Consider the following 26,541-nt stretch of genomic DNA (forward strand, 5'->3'; position numbering starts at 1 on the left):
TGTGAGGTAACTTACTAAATGTATCAGGCTTTAAAACAAAACCATCACATATCTTACTAGGTTTTAGCTTTATAATAACCTAGTTTTTACAAAATAAAATTTGAAAGATAACACGGTAAGTTTAGGATCTATTTTGGTCTCTCTTATCACTGTTCATGAACACACACACTTCAGGAAATGAAGTATAGCGACCTGATTTTTAACATGTGATTATAGACCAGAGTAATAAATCATTATTCAATTCCTTGGTATGTATTAATATTTATCTGATGATTATGGAAAAGGAGCTGTTTTGGTCTGTTTGGATGCAGTCCAGCCATTGTTAATGTAAGAAGAATAGCTTGTGTGATATTGATATAACCTGGCAGCCAAGGAGAGAGGACTGGAATGCACTTGCATGAACAATAATGAATTCACTGTAGTTGTCAATGGCGGTAGTAGACACCATTGCATGAACAGTATATTGTATGGCTGTTGCATTGAAAATGACTGAGCAAGTAGAACAATGAATCTGTATCAAATCTGGTTTAAGCTTGAACATTTCTCCATGGAAACTATTCAAATAATTCAGAACAATTTCCAGGACAATGCAATGAGTGCAGTGCAAATAAAAGTGTGGTACAAATGCTTCAAAGATTCTCAAGAGTCTGTTGAATGTGATCCTTGTTGTGCAATAAGCAAAATGCCTGAGAATGTTGAACATGTATGGGCTGCAATCAACAAAGATTGGCAACTGACAGTGAGAAAATTAGAAGTCGATCTGGGGATACCAAAATCTACTCTGTCTGAGATTTTGATTCAGGATCTTGGCATGAAATGTGTCATTGCAAATTTTTTTCTCCAGCTTCTACTACTAGAGCAGAAGGAACATCATGCCGCAGTTGCCAATGACTTCATTCAAACCACTACCAAGGAGCAAGATTTCCTCAAGATTATAACTGGAGATGAATCATGGGTCCATGGATACAAGTATGACCTGGAAAGGGAGGCCCAGTCATCCCAATGGATGTTGCCAGGTTCTCTACCCCTGAAGATATTGTGGCAAATTTACAGCAAGATCAAGACCATGTAACTGTGTTTTCTGATTGGGAAGGTGTTGTCCATCATGAGTATGCTCCTTCAGGCCAAGCAATTAATAAGGAGCACTACCTCAATGTTCTTCATTGGTTGAGAGGTGCAACATGGGGAAAAAGACTGTAGCTATGGGAAACTGGTGATTGGCAGCTTCATCATAACAACATGCCTTCTCGTGCATCTTATCTCCTGCAGAGATTTTTGGCAAAACATCAAATCACCCAGGTGACTCAACCCTGCTACAGCCCAGATTTGCTGCCCTGCAAATTCTGGCTTTTCCTGTAACTAAAATCACCTTTGAAAGGGAAGAGAGTTCAGACTGTTGATGAGATTAAGGAAAATATGATAGGACAGCTGATGGCATTTCTAACAAAATATTTTGCAGAGTGCTTTGAACAGTGAAAGAAACACGACTCTGGCTGGTGTGATTCAGTGAATTGAGTACCAGCCTGAAAACCAAAGGGTCATAGGTTCAATTCCCAGTCAGGGCACATGCCTGGATTGCGTTACAGGTCCCCAGTTGGGGGTGCACAAAAGGCAACCACACATTGATATTTGTCTTTCTCTCTTTCTCCCTCCTCTCCCCTCTTTTGAAAAATAAATAAATAAAATATTTTAAAAAATAAACCTGAAAGAACTGTGTGAGAGGTTCAAAGGTGCCTACTTAGAAGAGGACTAAGATGTCATTGTCCTATATATAGTGTTTCTTGTATTTTCTTCAAGAAATGTCTATATTTTCCATTAGCATGGCTGTATACTTTCTGGACATACATCATTGAAAGTATAACCCCAAATACTTCATAATGTGAATGAAAACATGTAGAGTTAGTGTTTTTAAAATAACCATAAATTTAAAATTTTGGCACTTTACCAAGTTGACAATAATTCACTTGGCAGCGATTTCCCAAGAAGTCCATTGAGGGTGTACCCATTTTAAAACAATATTATAGATCTTGTGTTCTCATAAATATCTCTGAATATTATTAACCTTATAGTACAGTTTTATGTAGATATAAAGTAAATGAATGACATTAATATTCTATAGAAAATCAATGACGGTTTATACAGGTTCCCAAGGAGAGTTTTAAATAGTTATTATCAATTTTGTAGACCTATGCTTTTTAAAAGTATTTTAAAAGTTTGTTGTTAAAATAATAAAAAGGCGTTATTTCCATACTTAATTTACTCTAAACACATAAATGTGCTATGTCACTTAATGTATGTGTTTTTTATCTGAGTGCATATACACAATAACTATACTTTCATTCTGCTAAGGTAAAAATGAGGTTGCTAACTTAAATGCCTACAGGAGGAAGGCTAATAATGTATTAATCTAGAGCGGACCAAACAGTTGACATAAAATAGTATTGGGAATTACAGAAAACTGCAAGTTGATCAACACATCCAATATTTAGAGATACTTTTGTTTGACACAGCTGATCAAAATAATAAATGTCTGATGTCTAAATATGTCCCACTGGTAATATATTTATTGCTCTCAAATAATTCAGTATTCATAATCCTTTATATTTTCAATATGCACAACATTAAAATGTGAATTTGAAATCCCTTATTTCTAGTTTTATTTTCAATATGATCCTGTCAGATTTTGCTTTCAATATGATTAGTATAAAAATTAAATATATGATGTTTACATATCAGTAAATTATGGGATTAAACTGGTCATATAAGCTATATTATGATGTTACAATGCCTAAGAGAATGGACTATTACCTGGTGATTCAAGTAGTGGAAATAGATAAGCTTGACGACATTCATATTATAGATAACACGGGCTAATGATTCATATTGTGTATGTGTTATTTTAACCCATAAAGTGGATGTAGAATGTAAACTGTTATCTTATTAACTATTTATAATTAGTCTTAACTCACTATTCTGTACTTTATGTAGTAATGTAACTCAGCAGAAAGCAAACATTTGACCTTCATGTGTATAGTAATAGTGCCTTGTGACTAAAAGTGCATTCCCTTCCTCAGTAATCTGAGGATACACATTTAATTTCATTCATTCCATTGATATAATGAGGGAGAAAGTTGTTTTTCAGCCTGAAAACAAAATAATATGATTCTTAAATATATCTGGGAAGGTCTCCAAATAGCTTGACCTTTCTAGGCTGTAAGTATAAACAAATACCAGGAGACTTCATTCTGCGGTAATCTAATAAAATCTCAATGCACCTAATAATGAAAAATTAAAAGATCCAACTTTTAAAAACAAATGATTGAATAACAGCTTAACTTAATTATTATTTACCCCTGCTCCATCTCACTTAAAGGTCACAGCTAATTCTTAATTATTTAATCCTTTAGAGACATATAGAATGGCAAAGTAATAGTGGAAGGATACAAAATTGCAGAAAATATAATTGCGAAAGTGATACGGTGGATGAAATAATTCATTGACGAAGATGTGTACCTTTATACAACTTATGGAAAGCAAAACAAGAACTTTTATGAATAAACTATAACTATTTAAGAAAAAAATTAGCATAGTATCCACAAAAAGTAAACTGGTCATGTGTTTTGATCCGTATTTACCTTGTAGTGACCTTCGGTCCTGTTTGTCTCTTTTACATATGGGTATTTTATTAGGTTCTATTGTTGGGTTAAGTACCAAAGCAGAAAAAGATTAGAGACATTTTACAGTAAGCGCAATACATCACACATAGTGTGATGACAGAAATCTATTTAAATCAAAGCTAAAATCTTGTAGACTTAGATGAATATTTTATACTATTTTTCTACAATAATTTATTATTTCCTTGAGTCACTGCAAATTGACACTTATTATACAAATATAATTAGGACTAATGAGATAAACAATAAAATAATATAAAATAGCTCTAAACAGGATTATAATTTTATCATATTTAGTTAATAATTCAAACCTGTAATGTATGTTTGATGATTTTTAAATGTTTTGCAAGGAAGGAAAATGAGGCATTGAGGTATTTCTAACCTGAGCAATGACATTTAACTGCTGCAGACACAAGATCAGATTCAAGCCTGTGAAATCTATGTGCTACTGGCACCAAGCTGTCATCAGCCATCAGTTCCCTAAATCCCCCTTACCTTTGTGTCCATCTATATATATTTCCTTGCAGATTCTTCTTGTTTTTCCTTTCAATTGTGATTTATCTACAGATCTTTTCTAGGAAACCACCCCCCTTATTTTTACCCACACCCCTGCAGTCCTACCTGGGCATTCTCTTCTATTTGTATGTCCCCACCACTTTATGTGGAGATGGTTCCAACTTCTATTTTAACCTACATCTCTTTACTGCTTCTCTAGAACAGTGATTAATGTTGTTGACATAGAAAGATAATTAAATATACAGAAATATAGACATATGAACATGTGTGTGTGTCAGTACTCATGCTGTGCATATTTAGATACGTGTGTATCTACACATCTGTGTGTGCCCATGAGGTGTATTCAAATACATATTTGTTTTCTGACCCATGCTCACTACTTCCTGAAAACACTTGCTGAAGGTGTTAGATATATCATTTGCGACAATTAGTAGCCACATCACAAAAACAATAGGAAATTCACGGTATTTGAAGACTATTTGAGGGTGCAATTTTTAAAAATTAATGGTTCTTGCTTGATTGCATCTAACTTTTACACTTTCCTGTTTCTAGTCATCATGAGACAGTTCACAGTAACTATATTTACAAACTATGTAAAACCATAATATAGGAAAATTAGATGTGGAAGTAAGTACACATTATTCAGAAGAGCAATAACTGACAAATATTATGCAAAATGCATCATGAGTTTTCAATCATCTGATTCTATATCAAGCCATTTTTTAAAATAAAGTCATTTGTAAACAGAAATTTGTTGAAACAAGATAAAAATTGCCCCCCAAATTCACACACATATCAAAAATTTTAACAGTGTTTAAAATTTGACTATGGGGCAATATCCCAAGCAATATTTAGATAAATCATCATTGCTTTAGTCATTTAAACTTAGTCTGGACAAATCACAGGGGAATATAGCTTTAAAATAATGTTCTATATTTCTTGAAGATGGTTACACTGATTTAATGTCCTTTTTTTTAATTTGAATTTTACGACAATGTGAATGTTTGAATTCATATTTTAGGTTCAGTTTCCATATTCTGAGGCTGGGTCTATAAACTTTTTGTAGATATCCTAAGGAAATTAATCATTAAGGTAATTTTTTTAAATTCTAGAAATGGTGTTTATTTCAAGTCAGTTTATTTCACATGAATTAATGATTATACTTACATTTCTAAAGTTTTCATAGTGATAGCACAATATCACAAAAAATGTGACATAAAATTATAAAATAGTCTACTTCAACATATTATTTTTATATTGAGTTAGAAATTTTCTTAAAATGTTCAGACTTTGCAAAGGAGATAAAGACAATGATAATGCTAAATAAAGGAGAATGTTTCAAAAGTGTCTGGATTTATTAACTTTTTAATTGATTGATGGTTAGAGAAAATAAAACTAGTAACAATTAAAAATACACCACCAAAATATGTAACCAGGGTGCAATCACTTCAGTAACCATATTCTTTATTTTTCTTCAGAATCAGTTGAGGTAATTTGTTTAATTACCTAAATAGAAACCAAGAAATGAAGATTGTTTTTAAGAAAAAATAAAATATGCTTAGTCCCTTTCACCATAGAATAACATTATTAATATTTTGATGAAATTATTTCAAGTCTTATTTCTTTAAATAAAATATCATACCATATGAAACAAATACTCTAAAATATTTAACATATATAAGATAGCACAATAAAAGAAATACATTTAAATTATTTTTCCAGTTAAAAATGGTTTGTCCTCAAGTTAGGAAAACCACCAAGGCTATGTGTTATAATGGAAACGCAGATTTTAACATCATACTTGGACAGAAACGTTTCCTTTGAATCTAATTAGCTAAGAGAATGTACTTACTGGCAGAATTCAGGATTCTGAAAACACCATCTGAGTTTTACTCAAAGATACACATTCTGTTACATGCTTCCCTCGACTTTTCTCATTCTCCCTCTTCCTGGAAGCTAAAGTAAAACAGCTAGGTTTCATTCCTCTGAGGAAGCCACTATTCTTGGCTTTTTCTCAGATTTACTATGTAGATATAGGTTATCATTCTGTCTCTTGTCTTTTTCATTTTCTCTTATGGCACATAAAGTTGGATGCTATTAAAATTTAGGTCCTTTTGAATTATAACAGAATTAATTTTACCCTCTCATATTTCTAATTACATATAGATAGATATAAATCAAATGACTTTTAATATTAACCATTGTCTAGGCTTACACAATGATATTTTAATCCTTGTTTTAGAAATTATTTAATGATTTAGCACTTTTATTTGACTTTTAACCATCAAATGTGTTTTTCATTATGTACATTGAATTTTCTTAAGCTGCTAAATCAGTCTTGTGAAAAAGATTTTGATAAGTTTATGTGGAGAATAATCTTTAAATTTTAGAAATACTTTGTCTCTGGCAATTGCAATATGAGCACTACATTAACAATTTCAGACTGAAGATGGAGTAAAGCATGCATGGACTGAAAATCCTGTAATAATGTAGAATTAATCATGAAAAATTTATCTAGGCCACAGAGTAGTTTTGTTAGGGGCCAAATACACTTCATTAGCTCGGTAGTATATGGCTTCTAAAAGACTCTTCAGACCGTTAGAGAAAATCTTTTTACTTTGATTAAAAAATTATGAAAGCTTTACAGGCATTTCATCCTGATCATTTCTCTGCATCCTGAGTAATGAATTTGCAAATTAGAATTATTTGTGGCTAAAAAATCCACACTCAGAAGATGCAAAAATTCAAGCATCATTTTGATAGAAGGTGGACATTCTGTCTACAATCTAACTTGAAAAACTTTAAACTTTTGGTTGTATATTGACATTGTACTGTATAACACAATTTTTTTAGGGTAACTTTAAAAATATTTTAAATAAACTGGAAATATTGCATTTTATGACCTACAGAAGTCTAGCATTATTGTATGAATTTACTGAGTACTGATATTCATTTTTCTTTGGTCTGTCCCACATAAGTGACTTGACTTTGTTTTGAGGATAACATTATCAATGTTTTCCATCTTTTTTTTTTAACTTGTGGTATTATTCTGGCACACTAACAGTTATCTATGCATTTTGACTGTTCCTGCTTCAAAATAATCAATATCCTTATAACTGTTTCACTAAATAGTCCTGAATTTGGTTCACAGATCAGTTAATAGCTATATAATTTTCCAAATGCTGTGCTCTCTCCCTGCCTCAGTCACTTTATTTATATTTCAGGAAGATCCCAGATGGTTTCCAAGCATATTCTGGCATTTGAAAACTTCACCTAAATTTATTACCAAGCTCAATCTAATTAAAATAAACTTCTTGCCTTTAATTTAACTATTTTTCTACACACTGCTCTATGCACAATTCATACACTATTCAGATCTCTTACTTTGTTGAAGGGAAATAAAATAGGGCAAGATCTTATTCTTCATTCTTTACAAGTCACAACATCTCCTGTGTGCTAGATCTTGTTTTTAACTCCTCCAAGTTTGGATTATGAAACGATGATGGAAGAAAATAAATTTTCTTTTGACTGGTGCTGTTGGAATTTGGCAATGACTCCTCCTGTGTAAGTGATACCTACATAACATCATTTTCTCCTTAGGAGCATGAACCCTGTAATGCACTCTAATGCTGGCCGCTCATGGCATACATTGACCAAGGCCACTTTAACATTGCCTTCAACTCTATTAACACTACCCCCCAACTTGATGGTATTAGAGGGCTTAGAGGACTGGACCTTCAGAAAGTAATTAAGATTAAATTAGGTAACAAGGATGAAGTCTTCATAAATAGGATTAGTGGTATCCTTGTAAGCTTCAGGAGTGAGCATGCTTACTCTCTCTACTCTCTGCCATATGTAAATATATATAAGTGAAATCAACAACCTGTAATGCAGAAGTAGGCTCTCATCAGTGCCTGACTATGCTTGCACCCTGTTCTTGCATTTCCTGCCACCAGAGCTGTGATAAATAAGTTTCTGTTGTTGCAAAGCCCCCCAGTTTATGGTAGTTTGTTTTAAGAGCCTGAATTAGGACACCCATCATTCCCTTCAAAGACATTGACTTTCTCACTGGCCTTTTTCACATACTCGGTTAGGATGGACAATGGGCTATAAGTGGAAAGACTGATATCTGTCCACCTCTTAGCAAGTCACATATAGATTACTCTAGCAAATGTGTGCTGGTGTGTCAGTTACATTCATATATTGTTTTCTATAATACTGTGCTTTCCTAGCCAAGTATAATGTTCATTAAGTTTTTTAAATGTCATACAATAAAGCTTTAAACATTTTTTATAAAACACTTGTAAAATTTCATGTGTATTTCTAATTGCTTTATTTTTAAATGTATTTTATTGTGTTTTTTCCATTACCATTTATACCCCTTACATCACTCTTGTCCATGCCCATGTGTTTTTTCTCCTCTTTGCTTGACTCCTCTACCCCCTAACCCCCCGTAGATGTCATCCTGCTCTCCATCTATGAGTCTGTCTCTATTTTGTTTATTCGTTCAGTTTTTTCATTAAATTCTACATATGAGTGGAATCAAATGTTGTCTTTCTCTAACTGGCTTATCTCATTAACATAATATTCTCCAGGTCCAACCATGATCTCACAAAACATAAATATTCTTCTTTTTTTATGGCCGAGTAGTATTTCATTGTATGAATGTCCCACAGTTGTTTTATCCACTCATTTACTGATGGACACTTGGGTTGCTTCCATATCTTGATGATTATAAATAACAGCAATGAGTATAGGCGTGTTTATGTTCTTTTGAATTCATGTTTTGGGTTTCTTCTGATATATTCCCAGAGCTCAGCACCAAAAAAGAAACAAACAATCTCATTAAAAAATGGGCAAAGGGCCTGAATAGATACTTCTCCAAAGAGGACATAGAGATGGCAAATAGACATATGAAAGGATACTCAATATCACCATCAGAGAAATGCAAATTAAAACCACAATGAGATATCACCTCAAACTGGTCAGAATGACTATTATCAGTAAATCAACAAACAAGTGCTGGCAAGGATGAAGAGAAAGGGGAACCTTCATGCACTGCTGGTAGAGATACAGATTGGTGCAGCTGCAATGGAAAACAGTATGGAGATATTTTAAAAAATTAAAAACAGTTGTTTTATTTTCTATTTCTACCTTACTTTTCTGATTTCTTAATTATTTCATATATGCAAACTTCAATTGCAGCTAATTATCTCTACTTTTGTCACACTGCAATTGGAAACTGTTATTATCATTATTTTTATTTTGAAATGTATTGAATTTGACTGGGGCTTAACAGAAGAAAACAAGTTCTTTCATATACATTAAAAATAAAATTGCATTTTTATTTTTAAATATAATATTTTATTTTTATTTACTCCCTCAAACTTATTAAGTTGAACATTCAAATATTTTATATTTGATTGTATTTTAATCACTTTGCATGATAAAATTTTACAAAAATTAGTTAAAATGACTAAGAAATAAAGTATTTCTTTAAATACCTCCACATAGTTCCTGAAAGATTGTTTACATTTATACTAGTAAATTATGTAAGATAAGAGCTCTTTTACTCTTTAGATCACCCTCTTGTGTGGAAATTAATGAAACACTTTCTCTTAGATGCATCTCTGTAATATGCATATATGGATGAGTTACATTATGTAGACAACTTTAAAGTCATTTTTATTTGAAAAGTAGATTGATTCCATTAATATTGTTTAAAAGAGAAAATATATATAGTTTGAATTTTTAAAAAGATTTTGTTATTATCTACTTTAGTGCTATGGGGTTTTCTATCTCATGCTCTATAAATTAGATTTCAACTCTGCATTGTTAGTAATAATATTTAATAGATTTTAAAATTTGTACATCATGTTTATAATTATGTAACTTTGATTCATATAATATTGATTCACATGCTGAGATTGAAACTATTTATGAAACAAATTACATAAAACTAATGATATGAAAATAAAAACCACAATGAGATAGAATTTTATATCTCTTAAACAATAACTATTTTCAAAGAGGCAAAAATGTAATTGTTGGCAAAGATGTGGAAAAATGAAACATTCATTCCCTGCTGGTGGGAATGTATATTGGCATGGCCACTATGAAAAACAATATGGATGTTTCTTTAAAATATTAAGCTAAAAATAACATATCAGTATTCACCCAAATAAAACCAAAACACTAACTCAAAAAGATATGTGCACATCCATGTTCATTACATCACTACACACACACATATAAATGTTCATTGCACCACTCGATCGGCAGCCGTCCGTCTCGAGAGACGATGGTGTAGCTTCTTAAGAGTCTATCTGCACCGCCGAGAATGGCTGTGCAGTCCGACTCGGGAGTGACACGGTATCTGTCTCCTCCCGTGTTGAATCGACATCTTGCGATGACGCTGGAGTATCCTCTCCAGTGAAGCTGAAGCTACAGAGCCTGGGCAGGGTGATATGGAGGGTCTGCTGTTGCCCATGCAGCAGACCCCCCCTCTCTTCGCAGCTGAGGGATCCAAGGGAAAGACAGAGTCAATACAGCTTGGCTTCAGGTGCGCCGCAGGAGTTGCCGGTGTTGACTACAACGTCAAACCGCCTTAGGGACTCCGGCTCCGGATTTTCTGTCGGGGTTTACTCCCTTAGCCTTTCCCCTGAAGAGGTATGCCGCAAGGCAGCGGAGGCTTTTTGGAGTCAGAGTTTTCCTTCTCTGATGTGCCCTGACTGGAAGATCGAACCAGCGACACTTAGCTCGCAGGCCGACGCTCAATCCACCACTCGGAGAACGACGGCCAGGGCAGCAGTTAGAGAGGTGCCAGCCCCATATGGAAGTGTATAAATAAATACATTGTTGATAATTGCAGGATTATTATTCTCTTAAAATATTTCACCTTCTTATTTCATTTTATATTATTGTAGGTTACACCAGTAACTCTAGAGCAGTAGCAGAAAGTAACAATAATGGTAGGCTTATCTTTCATTTTTTTCTTGCTTATAAAATGTTTCCATGTACATTTTTAGTATTATTCTCACAAATCAAGAATAAGATTTTGTTTCTAAAATATTTATTTATTTATTTAACAAATAGGCACACACACAGAGTCATGGGCCCCCTAAAAAATTTTGGTCAAAGACAGACTGCAGACATGACTCTGGGCCATATAATTACAATGGAAGGGAAACATTTTTATTGCATTGTCACATCTTCAACACAATGCACTACTCACATGCTTGTGAGGATGCTGGTGTAAACAACCCAACTGTGATGCCAGTCACATAAAAGTATAGCACATAAAAATTAAAGTGTATGATTTCCTAAATACCACACCATACCCCTGAAACTAATACGCAATAATATTGAATGTAAGCTGTAGTTGAAAAAATAAATTTTAAAAATGTATAGCACATACAATTATGTGCAGTACATAATACTTCATAATAATAATAAATATGAAATGGGTTTATGCAATTTTTATTTTTACATTTTAAAATTATCTTAGAGTGTACTATTTCTACTTAAAGCATAAGAGTTTGCTATACAACAGTATGCCCTGTTATGCCAGCAGCAGTCTCACGCATGGCCTGTTTACTGCGTCTCCTGATTGCATTATTTTTCTCTTGTAGCCTGGGAGCAATAGGCTATCCCTCACAGCCTAGCTGTGTAGTAGGCTGTAGCATCTGGGTTGATGTAAGTGCTTCTATTATGGCCACACAAAAACAAATCACCAAAAATGTATTTCCCGGAATTTATCCTTGTCATCAAGGGGCCCCTGACTATATATACTTTAAAACTATTTTTTGATGTAGAAACAGTAGAAAACTATCTCTTCTGCACATATAGAATAATCTTCCAAATGTATAATGTACTCATTGATAAATAAAATTACATTGAAAAATTATCCAATTTTGAATCATTCTTTCTTTGGACAAATTTTACTATGATCCTGAATTATAATTAATATAAATTTACACACTGAAATACTATTGACTAAATAATTTATTTCATTTTTTTACTTTTCTTATAAGCAAACTTATGTTTAATTTTATCCTTTTAAAAATGATTGCACTAATATACTGAGAAAATGTAGAGTCACAAGTAGTGGTGAGAAATACCAAAGATATTGGTGTACTTTTATCATTTCCCTCAAAAGAAACATCTTGCAATCCTGGAGTACATATCACAACCAAGATTTTTCTATTGACACACTCAAGACACAGAATGTTATCCCTGCAAGTATACCTCATATTGTTTTATTATAACAATATCTGCTTTCCTCTAACCTCTAAACCCTAGACCAATGATCTGTTTTTCATTTCTAAAATATTGTCATTCGAATAATGTTATAGGATGAAATCCTATGCTATGTAACATTTTAAGATTGACATTTTCACTCAGCATAATACTGTAAAGATTAGTGAAGTTAACAAATTTATCAAGAGTCTGTTCTTTTTTATTGCTGAGTAGTACTCCATTGTAAGAAGGTCGTCGTCGGCAGCCGTCCGTCTCGAGAGACGATGGTGTAGCTTCTTAAGAGTCTATCTGCACCGCCGAGAATGGCTGTGCAGTCCGACTCGGGAGTGACATGGTATCTGTCTCCTCCCGTGTTGAATCGACATCTTGTGATGACGCTGAAGCTACAGAGCCTGGGCAGGGTAATATGGAGGGTCTGCTGTTGCCCATGCAGCAGACCCCCCCTCTCTTCGCAGCTGAAGGGTCCAAGGGAAAGACAGAGTCAATACAGCTTGGCTTCAGGTGCGCCGCAGGAGTTGCCGGTGTTGACTACAACGTCAAACCGCCTTAGGGACTCCGGCTCCGGATTTTCTGTCGGGGTTTACTCCCTTAGCCTTTCCCCTGAAGAGGTATGCCGCAAGGCAGCGGAGGTTTTTTGGAGTCAGAGTTTTCCTTCTCTGATGTACCCTGACTGGAAGATCGAACCAGCGACACTTAGCTCGCAGGCCGACGCTCAATCCACTGAGCTAAACCAGCCAGTGTTTTATAATAGCACACACACACAAATAAGCTATGTTTGGAGAATAAAACTGTGTTAAAATTTTTTTAAAATTTAGTAATGTAGCAACTTGAAGTATAAGTCTTAACAAAGCCGACCTAATTCAGAAGCAAAAAAGTCACCCTGGGGGCCGGATTGCAGCTCTGGCCTGGGTCCCTCAGCTGCCAGGCGGGCATGTGGCTCTCAGGACTGTCTGGAGGGTCTTCATGCCACAGGCACCAATACAAGCTCTGGAGAGTTGGGGCAAAGTGGAGCGGAGCCTCACCATTCCCCTCCCTGAGCGTATGCTCTCCTTATTGTTGAGACAGAGGAGAATCACGTTTGTCAGTGAAACAAGGTGCATTAAATACCTGCTGTAGGAGAAGTGAGGCAGAGGGCTGGGAGTGCTGGGAGACGCATCCCTCGATATGGCGAGCAGGGAAAATCTCACCAAATAGGTGGCACTTCAAGAAAGAACTAGGGACACGATTTGGGTATCTGGGAAATGAATATGTCAATCCAAGACATCTGGACATGTAGCTTCCCTGGGACTAGAGTGCATCTAACATCCTTCAAAGAAAGCAAAGAGGACATATGACCAAATCAGCAAAGAGGCTGTATGAGTCTCCTGTGACTGCTGTAACAAATAACTACAAATGTGATGACTCAGAAACAACAGAAGTTCATCCTCTCTCTCATAGTTCTGGAGGCTAGAAGTCCATAATCAAATTGTCTGGCCGCACTCCCTCTGGAGACTGCGGGAGAGTCCACTCTGCGCCCCTCCCTTTCCAGGTTCTGCAGGCCACAGGGGTCCCTTCATCCTGGCCACATGACTCCCACCTCTGTCACCACATTGTCTTTTCTTCAGCATGTCTCACAAAACCGTCTCCCTGTCTCTTATAAGGGTCCATAGGATCCATTTATGGTCCATCTAGATAATCCAGAATAAACAGGTTTTCTTATGACCCTTAACTTAATCACTGCTTTTGCCCTATAAGGTAAAATTCACAGGTTCCAGTGATTTTAGGCATGTACCTTTTGGGTGGAGGCATTTTTCAGGCTAATTTGACGACAAGTAAAGCAAATAAGGACGGAGCAGGGGACGATGGGGTGGGGGGCAGAGGTTAAAGGCAGCATGATCACATTGGCTTTCCTCTGAATGAGATGGCACCCCTGGGCAATTTGGAAAAGATGCCTGACAACATCTGACCTATGGTTTGAAAGGGACACATCAGGTGCTGTGAAGAGAACAGGGGACAACATGGGTGGACGTGAGTGGCCAGCAGTTCTGTTGCGACACTCTGGGTGGCAGATGTGTACTGGATTAGAGGGGGCTGCGACGTGATAGAAGTAGCAAGAATGGCTGCATTCTAGATTCTATTGGAAGGCGATTCTGACTTGTCAAGAACTCTGATTGCACCTTGGAACGGAAGCCCCATTTTGCAGGAACGGCACCGGGTTCCTGGGAAATGCCAACAGCGAGACCAGAGAGGCTGCGGCCTTTTCCTGAGGGTGCCGGCAGCCCCAGCTCTTACACCTAGGATGTCAGTGACGGCTCTTCCCTTCAGCACTGGAAGCTGAAGCCTCACTGGAGACTCTACGAGAAAGCATGCACGCACCGTGTCTGTAGATTGAGGCAGTAAGTGAACATGTAGCATTGAGTCAAACTAACACATCCAGAATTCCAAGTTATTGTTGAAAAAGCAATTAGCTAGTATGAGGAAGGGGGTTGCATAGAACCCCAGCAATAGATGTGGGCTCTCAGCAGAACCTTTCTTTCAGCACAAAGCACTTCTGGAGCCAGGAATGTGAAAGCTGCAAACTGGTCCCATGTTGGTGGAACGCAGCCCACAGATTTGTTATGTTTATCCAACACAGGGCTTGCATTTCTTGTTAACATTTAAACATTGGACCTTTCCATGTAAAAGCCATGTAGACATCTGCATTTCCAGCTTGAGAAATGAAACAGCTCAACAGTAGTGGCCCATAGTTTTACATAACACTAACCTGTCGGGGCCTTGCTAGAGTGTCCCCTGTTTAGAACACCCCCGGTCTCTCCCCTCCTCCTTTCCTCCCCGGAACGAACTTATGCAGCTCTCTGCCCTGGCCTGGCTACTTACAAAAGCTCACTGCACAGCTGGCATGAAGGATGTCCTTTCTTCATCCTGAGATTTCCACTCAACCTTGCTATGGGCCTCGTGTCTGCAGTTCCGACACGTACTGTTTCCCAGCTTCTTTCCTCATTTGCTGGAGCCTATTTGTAATAATTGAAGAACCAGATAGAAAGTTTAGAGGGAACACAGTCCTCCACCCTGATTTCTGACCCCAATTACAAGTTTGGAAGTTTTACAAAATCACCCTCAATTTTGATAATTTGCTAGAAGGACTCACAAAAGTCGCTGACAGCTGCTTTACTTGTGGATACGACATACTGCAAGGGAAAGAAAATAGGTAACTAGTCCGGGAAGTACCAGATGCAGCACAGTAAGAAGGTACCACCATACTTTTTAACATTCACCTCTAGAAGGATTTTGGGGTTGTTTCCACTTTTAGGCTATTAACAATAAACTGCTAAACATTTATGTACAAGTTTTTGTGTGAATCTAAATTTTAATTTGTTTGGGATAAATATTAAGGAGTGCAATTACTGGTTTATGTGGTCAGTAAGTGTTCAGTTTGTTAGCTGACCATTTCATATTTTCACATGTAATACATAAGTTACCCAGGTTTTGCTGCACCCTACCTACCATTCGATGTTTCCCTATATCTTATTTCCCATATCTTAATTCTTCTGATAAATGTGTATGAATATATTGCTATGATTTTAATTTGTACTTTCCTAATGTCTAATGATGTCAAATATCTTTTTATGTCCTTATATACCAAGTCTGTAATTTCATGAAATATCTCATCATTTAGCCAATTATAAAATCAGAATATTCTATTATTGAGTAATCAAAGTTCTTTACATACTTAAGATATTAATATATTGTTAGATATGTGGTCTAAAAATACTTTGACACAGTCTGTAGCTTGTCATTTTAACTTCTAATGGTTTTTCACAGAGCAAAGTTTTTTTTTCTTTATTATTTAGACACTTGATACAGTTCCATTCATCAAATTTTCCCTTAATAGAATATGTTTTTCATCAAGTTTAACAACCCTTTTCCTTATCCTGGATATAAAATATTTTCTCCCACATGTTTTAAAAAATAAAATATATATATATATATATATATATATATATATATATGTGTGTGTGTGTGTGTGTGTGATTTAATTTTTTATTAAAGTAAGTTTTATATGTAATTTAAATGTGCACGAAATGTGAGACTCTGCGGGTTATATAGTCTATACATTGTTCTATGTATCTATGAGGGGGTACCAAAAAATATCCTGAATTTATTTATAAAAATTGTGTATTTATTCTTACATGTTTAAACTTCAGTAACTTTCAAAACACTCTTCATTTGATGTTTTTCTACTGTTCAAAACAATTTTTGAATTTGTCAATTCTTATGCCTTTTAGTACTTCTGACATTTTTTGTTTCATCTCTTCCATATTGACAAAACATTTTCTTTTGAGGACGTTTTTGATCTGGGGAAACAAAAAAAAAAAAGTTGGCTGAGGTGACATGGGGCGAATAGGGAGGGTAGAGCATAGGGGTCATGCCATTTTTGATCAAAAACTGCTGGACTCAGAGTGGTGTGGGCAGGTGTACTCATAAATCACCCATCATGAAATGGGTGACTCCATTGAAAGAATCTTAAAAAAAAAGTCCCTGAAGCTGAACGCAGACTCTCACAATGAGTCCAGCTGGTACACGGATACAGATGGGTTCCTAGAACACTCAGCTAGAGGGAGAAGCTTGTAGTACAAGGCAGCCACCCTCCAGAACATAACCCTGTCTTTTTGCCCCTTCCTTGTATACTTCATCAATACCACATGATCTTGATAACTTCATAGAAATGATGAGTCTGAAATCAAGGGGACTACTGATTTATTTCTCTCTATATTTTCCAAATCTTCATGCCACGATAAATAAAATAATTACTAATTATATTGTATTTTTTATGAAATGCATTATTTATTATATGTTTAATGAAAATATATACCCTGGCTGGTTTGGCTCAATGGATTGAGCGTTGGCCTGTGAGCTAAGTGTCGCTGGTTCGATCTTCCAGTCAGGGCACATCAGAGAAGGAAAACTCTGATTCCAAAAAACCTTCGCTGCCTTGCGGCATACCTCTTCAGGGGAAAGGCTAAGGGAGTAAACCCCGACAGAAAATCCAGAGCCGGAGTCCCTAAGGCGGTTTGACGTTGTAGTCAACACCGGCAACTCCTGCGGTGCACCTGAAGCCAAGCTGTATTGACTCCGTCTTTCCCTTGGACCTTTCATCTGCGAAGAGAGTGGGGGTCTGCTGCATGGGCAACAGCAGACCCTCCATATCACCCTGCCCAGGCTCTGTAGCTTCAGCTTTACTGGAGAGGACACTCCAGCGTCATTGCAAGATGTCGATTCAACACGGGAGGAGACAGATACCGTGTCACTCCCGAGTCGGACTGCACAGCCATTCTTGGCGGTGCAGATAGACTCTTAAAAAGCTACACCACCGTCTCTCGAGACGGACGGCTGCCGACGAGTGAAAATATCTTAATTTTGTTATTACAAATTCACTGTTAATATATACAAATATTATTGACTATTGTATATTTACCAGGCATTCTATAAGCTTACTAACCTCAGTTATTAGCTGTAGGAGTTATAAATATTATTTTTGTAGATTCCTTGGGATTTTCTTCACAAGCAATCATATAATACACAACAAAGGAGAGTTCAGTGTTTACTTTCTGATACAGAATCCTTTATGTCTTTTTCTCCTTATTGCTTTAGCTAAATTTTATTCATTAAATTGAGTAAGAGTGTTGCTATCAGACTGCATCACCTTGTTCCTGATCTAATGCAAGTAAGCATACAGTCTCATTGATGTCATGTTAACTATAGATTTTTTTGTATATGTATTTTACAAAGTTGAGAGAGTTGTGCTCTATTTCCATTCTCTGAGTTTTTTCAAGTTAGTTTTGTGTTTTATCAATTTTTTGCATTATTTTATATTATGTCATTTTTCTTTTTGAGTTACTATCTTAGAATACACTGATTATTTTTTAAAATATTAGTCAGCCATGTAACCATGAAATAAATCCTACTTGATCATAGTGTATACATTTTTTATACATTACAGAGTTCTATTGGTTAACATTTTTATAACAAAGTTGTCTTTCACTTTGTGAGATTTTGGTATCAGAGTAATACTAACTTCATATAATAAATAAAAAGTCTTTCCTTTTCTAAATTTTCTGAAAGAGATTATAAAGACTGGATGTTAGTATTCTTTAAATATTTCTGGTTACCACAAGAAGTAGGATTCAGGTGAGCCCTACATTAAGTTTAATGCTCTTCTGTCATTTTCCTGAAATCAGTAATCCATTTTGATGAACAATCTCTGGATGTTTGTTTGCACTGAGTCTCACAAATTATCTAGCCAGTCATATCTGTGATGTAAAAACACGATTATTGCTTAACAATAAATTGACTCAAATTAATATATTCAAAACTTCTACAAAAAATGGACATCTCATTTCTGAAGTGGCATTGATTTATAATAAATGATGTATTTGGTAAATATTCTTTGGTGTTTTTAATTTCATATTTATTGCATATCCAGAAAGCTATATATCTCTATGTGTATTCTTTTATTTATTTTAATAAAAATATAACATCATCAATAAAATATATTTTAATATGCATATTTAATTATGCATGAATTAGAAAATAACTGTTGAGAAGAAATAGTGGATTGAGTTTACATTAGTATATAACATTTTTCATTATATTAAAATTTAATTATAAGTTTGAATTATTGATTTCTTGCTTGGGTAAACTAATTTCTCAGTTACCAGTAGCAATGCAAACATATCATAATTAGAGGACAGAAGTAGGTAATGGAAATGTATCTCATCAAATAATTACGCCTCTCAATTTGATGGATCTTAAAAGGAAGATGGAGAAAATGATATCAGTTTTAACAATATATTTTATTTACTTACTCCTATTTACAAAATGTATACTCTAGGTTATGTTATATAATTTTTTTCCTTTCAACTATTAAGGTTATTAAAAAAGGAAATAAATATATTAAGTCACTATTAAATTAATTTTAAAAACATCTTATAAATTTTAAAATTAATGCTGAGATGATGTCAACAAGATGATGCATTCAGGGGTTCACCTCCCCTTTCCTCCCACAGAAACAAGATTTTCAGCCATCCACAGACCAAAGTGCCTTTGTCGGAGCCTTGGTGCCCGGGATGCAGGTTGCAAAACCCTGGGGGAGCCCGAGACTAAGGAGGATTGCTTTGAGAAGACAGGCCCAGGTTCTCCTTCAACCCCTGTCCCCAAGGGTTGCAGGAGGGGCCACACCTACTACCACCCTTGATGGCGACCATGTATGTAGACCCTGAAGAAGTTCTGTAAGCCCACCACAGCCCTGCTCAGCTGTGGTCCTGAGGCCAGTCCCTCAGACAGGACCCAGCAGAAGGTCTTTACCTGTCAAAACCATACTTAAAGACTGGAAGAGATAGATGCCTGCCTCAAATGAATGGACAATGATGCAGGCTACATATATCATGAAGACCCAGGCAAACATGGTACCACCAAAAGAAACTATTCTTATATCTCCACATTTGAATTTCTTAAATTTATATCTTCTGTAATAAATTATAATTGAAACATATCTACATCATTTTTACTGTAGTTTATACAATATTATATAATTTATCAATAACTATACACTTACTGTGATTGCTAGGCATGAGGATATAGATTTTAAATTTGTACCTGTTTTATTTTCTAAACCCTCATGAGTCACTGTTTGGTTCTGCAAGATAAATGGTGATGATGATGACGATGATGATAAATTTAATATACATTATGCCAGTATCTGGGGTAGGTATTTTGAGTAAGAGACATCATTTGACCCTCAAATAAATCCACATTCAATTATTTTTTTCTATTTGACACTTTAAATAAGTTTCTAAAAACTTAAATTTATTAAATAGAATAACTAATGTTACTCAGCTTTTGTGGAACTAGAAATCAAGCTTATTTAATATAATAGACATGCACTTAGCTACTTCATTTCTCTATACTTAGTTGGGTCTGTAATTCATCTTTCCTCTAATGATATTTATTAATTTTTTAAAAGATATGTTTTCTCAGTGAAACATATTACCTTTATTATCCTGTAACTCATAAAACAACACAGATACCTTTCTTAAAACATGCATTCTATCCAAATAAAATCTATCTCAATCTAAGGTTCTCTGAAGCACATAGAATTTGCCTGTTCCCAAACATAAGTCTTTATGGATATATGTGAATAGCAAAACGGATGTATATTATGGCATCACAATATAAGTGTCTGATCTTGGGTATGGAGCAGGCATGTTTGTTGGTTTCTTTTGTTTCTGCCAGGAAAACTTTGAAATTTTGCAATAAGCATTACATGTAATGGTTTATATTATAGAGCAAGTTTTCTTTTCTGATTTATTTATTTTTTTCACATTTTATACCTGTGCTTTTTATTCTTGATATTATTATTCTTTTCAATAGGGAGAACTCCTTAATCCCTTAGATTATTATAGTTATAGCTATTTAACCAGAAGCTAACATGGAAACAGTAACATTAATTCAGGGATATAAAAAAGAAACCAAGCTAAGATCATTATTCCCTTTAGCTCTTATTCAATTTCCTGTAAATTAAACAGAGAGATACCCTCACTCAACAAACACAAGCCAACAAATTAAAATAAATTCAAAAATTTGCCTGACAATGCTTTAGTTGGTATAGCATGTATATGAGAATCACATGAAAAATTAATTCAGATTGATTTTGAAGTTATTTGATACAATAGAGAAATAAATTTGAATTGATATAACTATAAAACTCATAGAAATGTTAATAAAAAGGCAGACAATTTTATCAATATTGCAAAGAGATATTAAGTTAATATATCATAGAAAGCACATACAAATAAAATAACACTAAACGTGGCCAAAATTTATCCAGTTTATAAAACTTTCCAGGTTATCATATAAGATTTTAGCTTTGTAACACCACTCAGTACTGCAGTGGCAATTATTCTCTCTAGATAGTGAAGAACTGAGCAGGAAAAAAAAAACTGATAAATGAATTTATCTGAACTCAATCTCTAAACCATCTTTATTTAATCAGATACAATGAACATAAGTAAAATCAAAAGTGGTATGTTACATTGTGATCAGTTTAGAGAAAATTATAGTTCTGTAAAAAAATGGTGTTTTGGGAGTAGAAAGCACATTTTAACCTAAAACAAATCACAAAAGACTAACAGAGTCTCACATATAGTAAGCCACATAATTATCTGTTTAGTACAAAATTGGAACAAATTCAAGATGGTAAATATCGAATATTGTAACTATCACACTAAATGAAGTTTCTACTTAAGTCTCCTGGTCATATCTCATTTTTATGCAGATATTTAAATATGAGTTATTGTTCATTTTAAGATGCTACACACTTTTTTGCCCTCAGAAAATTAAATCATACAATAACCTGAACTTTCAGAATTGTCCTTTGTTTAAAAATCATGTTGAAATTAATAGAAATGTGAAGTGGCAAATTTCCAGGGAGTCATGGAAAAGGAGAGTTGATAAATCATATTTCCTTTCATATTTTTTGTAGCACATAGTGAAGAAGAAAGTGATAGCAGCTTTTTACAGAAAACAATCTCAAATACAACTTTTTATATTAAAATAACTTCTTTCTTAAAAAATGAACAGAATCAATAAATAAAAAAAGCAAGAACAAAAAAAAAAAAGAACCCACAAGAAAACGCCAAAACTTAAATATATTTCTTAAAATTTGTTTTTACAAACAGAGGAAAGGAGAAAGAGAGGGAAAGAAACATCAATGTGTGGTTGCGTCTTACACATCCACAACTTGGGACCTGGTGTGCAACCTAGGAATGTGCCCTGAGTGAGAATTGAACCAGCGACAGTTGGTTGGCAGGCTGACACTCATCCACTGAGCCACAGTAGTCAGGGCTGAAAATGCCAAAACGTTAGAACTGAAGTAAGGTATGGAGAATATATATACACACTAATTAATTTCAAAGATGAGAACACAAGTAGCTTGCTTTTCTTTGATGACGTTGTAGGCCATCAATTTTACCTAATCATCAATTGCTTAAAATCATGACATGAGTAAACAATTGGGTGAAACTGTATTTGTACTAACCACTTTATGATATGTTATACTTATGAAGGTAAAATTGCTTTTGTTAACTTGAAAAATAGTATCATTGGCTAATTAAGTAGGATGAAGAACCACTGTGGGTTTATTTTTTTCTATTTCTAGAAGATCATTTGAACAATGATTTATAAATTTCTTTTCTCTCTGACAACAAATATAATAGTCACTTTATATTTTCAAGAATAAAATAATAATTTAACCCAACTAATTTTTAAAAATTGGTTTATTTTTATTCAGACTCTACATTCCCAGTGAAACAAATCTTCCGTATGGTCAGTGACTGCTACAGGAATGAATGAAAACTTTTGTTTGCTCGCTTTTTTCCATTTATCAAGACCCACAGCCATCTTGGTCAAATCATTTGTGATTTGGTCTGAGAAAAAAAAATTGAGAAAAATAACAATATCTTTTTTAATAGTCAAAGTAGTTATCAAATTTAGCATTTATTAAATTATAACTAACTGCATCTCATATTTGTGTCAGTTTATGAGACACAAGATATATTAATACCACTGCCAACAGGAACTGTTATTCTCTTCCGCAATTTTGGGTAAAGATACAAACATAAATTTTTATCATAAAGGAGGTAAGAAAAATTTAATTGACAATTATTTAATAAACTTTTGTGACCTGCACTTTTGTTTTCCAATTCCATTGAATATATGGCACATATTGCACTTTGCAGTATTTGAGATTCTTTTTTCCAGTCAAAATTACAAGAAATAGAAACATATTATGTAGTAGAGGTTGATTGTATTATTTTACTGAGAAATAATTTTAAATGTAGTTTATCCACTGTATTACATGCTGTAAGAGAATTAGAATACGTACACTTTAAAATTGTGTTGAATGAAAGATAATTACTGGAGTAGCAATTCAGAACTGACATTACTATCACACTATGTGTGTGTGTGTGTGTGTGTGTGTGTATACACATATAATGTCTTCTTTTCCATTAATTATTTAAACAGTGCAAGGTAGATTTTAATCCATGTATCTTTTGAAATTATCATTAGTGAAAGCAAATGAATATTTACTATTCAAGGTAAATTAAAGTTTTATTTTTCAATAAAGTAGTATACCCAATTTTAGATCCTTGCAGATATTATAATTACATATTAAAATTCATGTTTTTATTGAATACAAAAAGTATAGCATATTTTTATTTTTCATGTGAATGCATGAACACTACTAACAGGATCAGAAGAACAAAAACATATTCAAACAACAGAACAGCAAGTTTTAGAAGACAACAAATTATTTCTATTTGAAAGAAGATTCTTTATAAGCAGATTTATCTTGTTTATTATAGCTAAGTTCTGTTACTACTCTTGTTGTTCAACTACATTTGTGTTTTGAGTATTATGTATGCATGGACCATTGTCAAATGACAATCGTGATAGTAAAAGTTATTTTTTCTGCCCTGTAATTTTTCTGGTGAAGCTAGAGCTCTAATCTTTTCCTAGACATAATTATCCCATGATTTGATTTTTAGAATTTTTGGTGATATTTGAGGAATTATTTTTTAATTAGTTGTTGCCAGAAATCCTCTTTCTCCTTGAGCTTAGGCTGATGTTCATGTCATGCAGGAAGGCTACCAAGACAAATCCAGTGGGGTGTCTGAATAATAAATAGTCAATCAGTGGGAGAAGAAATTAAGTGTAAAATCTTCATTTTTTAAACCTCTTTTAACTAACCTACTCTTTCACACTTAACATTATTCTTACCTTTTTCTGTGTATCTTTTTCATTTATTTTCTTCTTTCCACAATATTTATCAAATTATTTTTATCTATCATTCAATGTCTACCATAAAAAATATATTAATCTGTTTGAAATTTATATTTACAAGCCATAAAATAAATTTAACTCAATTCAACAAATAGTATGTGTGTGTTCTTGCTATGTGCTTAATTGTTACAGTCACAAGAAATCTGTCCATATATCCCCAGGTTATGTTAGTTTTCCTGTTTCTAGCTTTCTTAATTTGAGCAAAAATATAAAGAAATTCAATTAGATTTAAGATTTTCTACAAATTTCTTAAGCATCAGAAACTATTTTAGAAGATTTTTGTATGACATCTTGCTTACACTTTATTACAACTTTTTAGAAAAGAGAATATTCATGAAAAACTGAAATACACAGACAACATGTCCTAAGCTCATGGGTTTCCTACTAAAACATCTATTTAATAAGTAATAATAAAAAAAATGTGTTTTCTGTAAATTACTATAAATTCTAAATGTTGTTTTCACAGATCACACACACACACATACACACACACACACACACAAAACTGTCATGAAAATAAAACAAAATAGAATACTAGAGTCTCTTGCTAAAAATAAATTCTGTAAAAGAACCGAAACAGGAGCCCAAGATTGGACCCAATGGAGGAGAGAACTCACAGAAAATGGACTAAATTGTGGTCAAGGACAGACTCTTTTGTCACTCTAATAATCATTCATCCTTCGGAGGAAAATATCTCATAAAAAATGTTCAAGATGGTTTCAGGAAATTTGTTTCATTACTATCTTAATACTCCAGTCAATGAATAGTACCCAAAAGACTCATTAATAATGGCAGAAATGACTACACATTTATCTGACATTTACTTTCAGATCAAGATCCCATTTGTACTTTTCTAAGTGAAATACTATTAGAGAGACCGTAATCATATATATTTAACAGAGAGCTGGGATTAGATTTATTTGCAATTGTTTTTTCATTATATTTGGAAGTAACTGAAATATGATACACTTGTATTTTCAACTCTACAGTAAAATAAAGGGATTGGAGGAGTAAGCAGGGACTTATTCATGAGGCAAATGCTTCTTTTATTCTTCACTGTAAACGTAATGAGAGAATTGCTTTCTCTGCAGTACAGTGAACTGAAGGTCATCATCAATTCTGTTTACTCCTGTTGCAAGTGACTCCATTGCTTGTAAATAATTCATGATACTATGTTATGAATAACATTTTATGTAAAAGAAAGCCATGCCTGGGTTTACTAAGTGTTTCTTTAATCTTTAGAAATATATCAACTCAAATAGCTTTACCTTTGCATACAGCTTTAGCTAAGTCTCATAAAATTCTCTTTCTGAATCTTCACTATATAAAAGATGGGTTGTCTTATTTTGAAATATAGTAACGTTACTTCATAAAGGTAAATTAAGATGAATTCCAGCTTGTTCTTTTTAAGACTTCTCAGGGAGAGGGTATGTAGTGCATAGAATATTTTTCTGAATAACTGGAATAGGAAGATGAGTTATAAAAATAGATTATAGTCTAAGTTGCATAAAGTAAAAAATTCGGAAAGCAATACTCCACACTACCCTCAAAGCTTGGTATTTTTCTAAGTTCAAAACACTGAATAAAAATATATTAGAAAAAAGTTTCATTTTGCCTTTTTTTCCTTATATTAAAATGAAGTTTTCAAGGTGTTCTTAAACTCTGGAGTAAAATATTTTGCCATAAAAATCATATTTTATTTTAATCAACACATATAAATATCAAATGTATTAATAATAGAAAATTATTTATAGATTTCTACTTTGAAAAATATTTTGAAAAAATTCCTAAACGTTTTGCACCAAATTTTTTATTCCAGCACTGATATAACTGATTTCTCTTAATTAAACATTATTTAAAATAAGTACATTTTCTTATAATTCGGTGTTATCCAATAAAATGAATATTAAAAAAATAATTGCATTTAGCAGCATATGAACTTATGCATTTCATCGCATGTGATATTTTAAAGTTCAGGTGTGTAAACATATACATACACATTTCATAATTTCTTTAAAAAATTTAAATTTCGCATAGGTACCTATCAGGATATCAAGCTACACAATTTGTTTCCACATTTCTGTATGGTTAACTGTTTCTTAGTAGAAAAAAAAAATGACTGGCATCCTAGATTAAGAAATGTTGAATGGCAAAATTTCCTTGGAAGTTAGAGGTTGTATATTTCCCCAGAGCCATTTGATAATGACAACAG

This window comes from Furipterus horrens, unplaced genomic scaffold, assembly GCF_987537825.1.
Source record: "Furipterus horrens unplaced genomic scaffold, mFurHor1.1.pri manual_scaffold_5, whole genome shotgun sequence".
NCBI lineage: Eukaryota > Metazoa > Chordata > Mammalia > Chiroptera > Furipteridae > Furipterus > Furipterus horrens.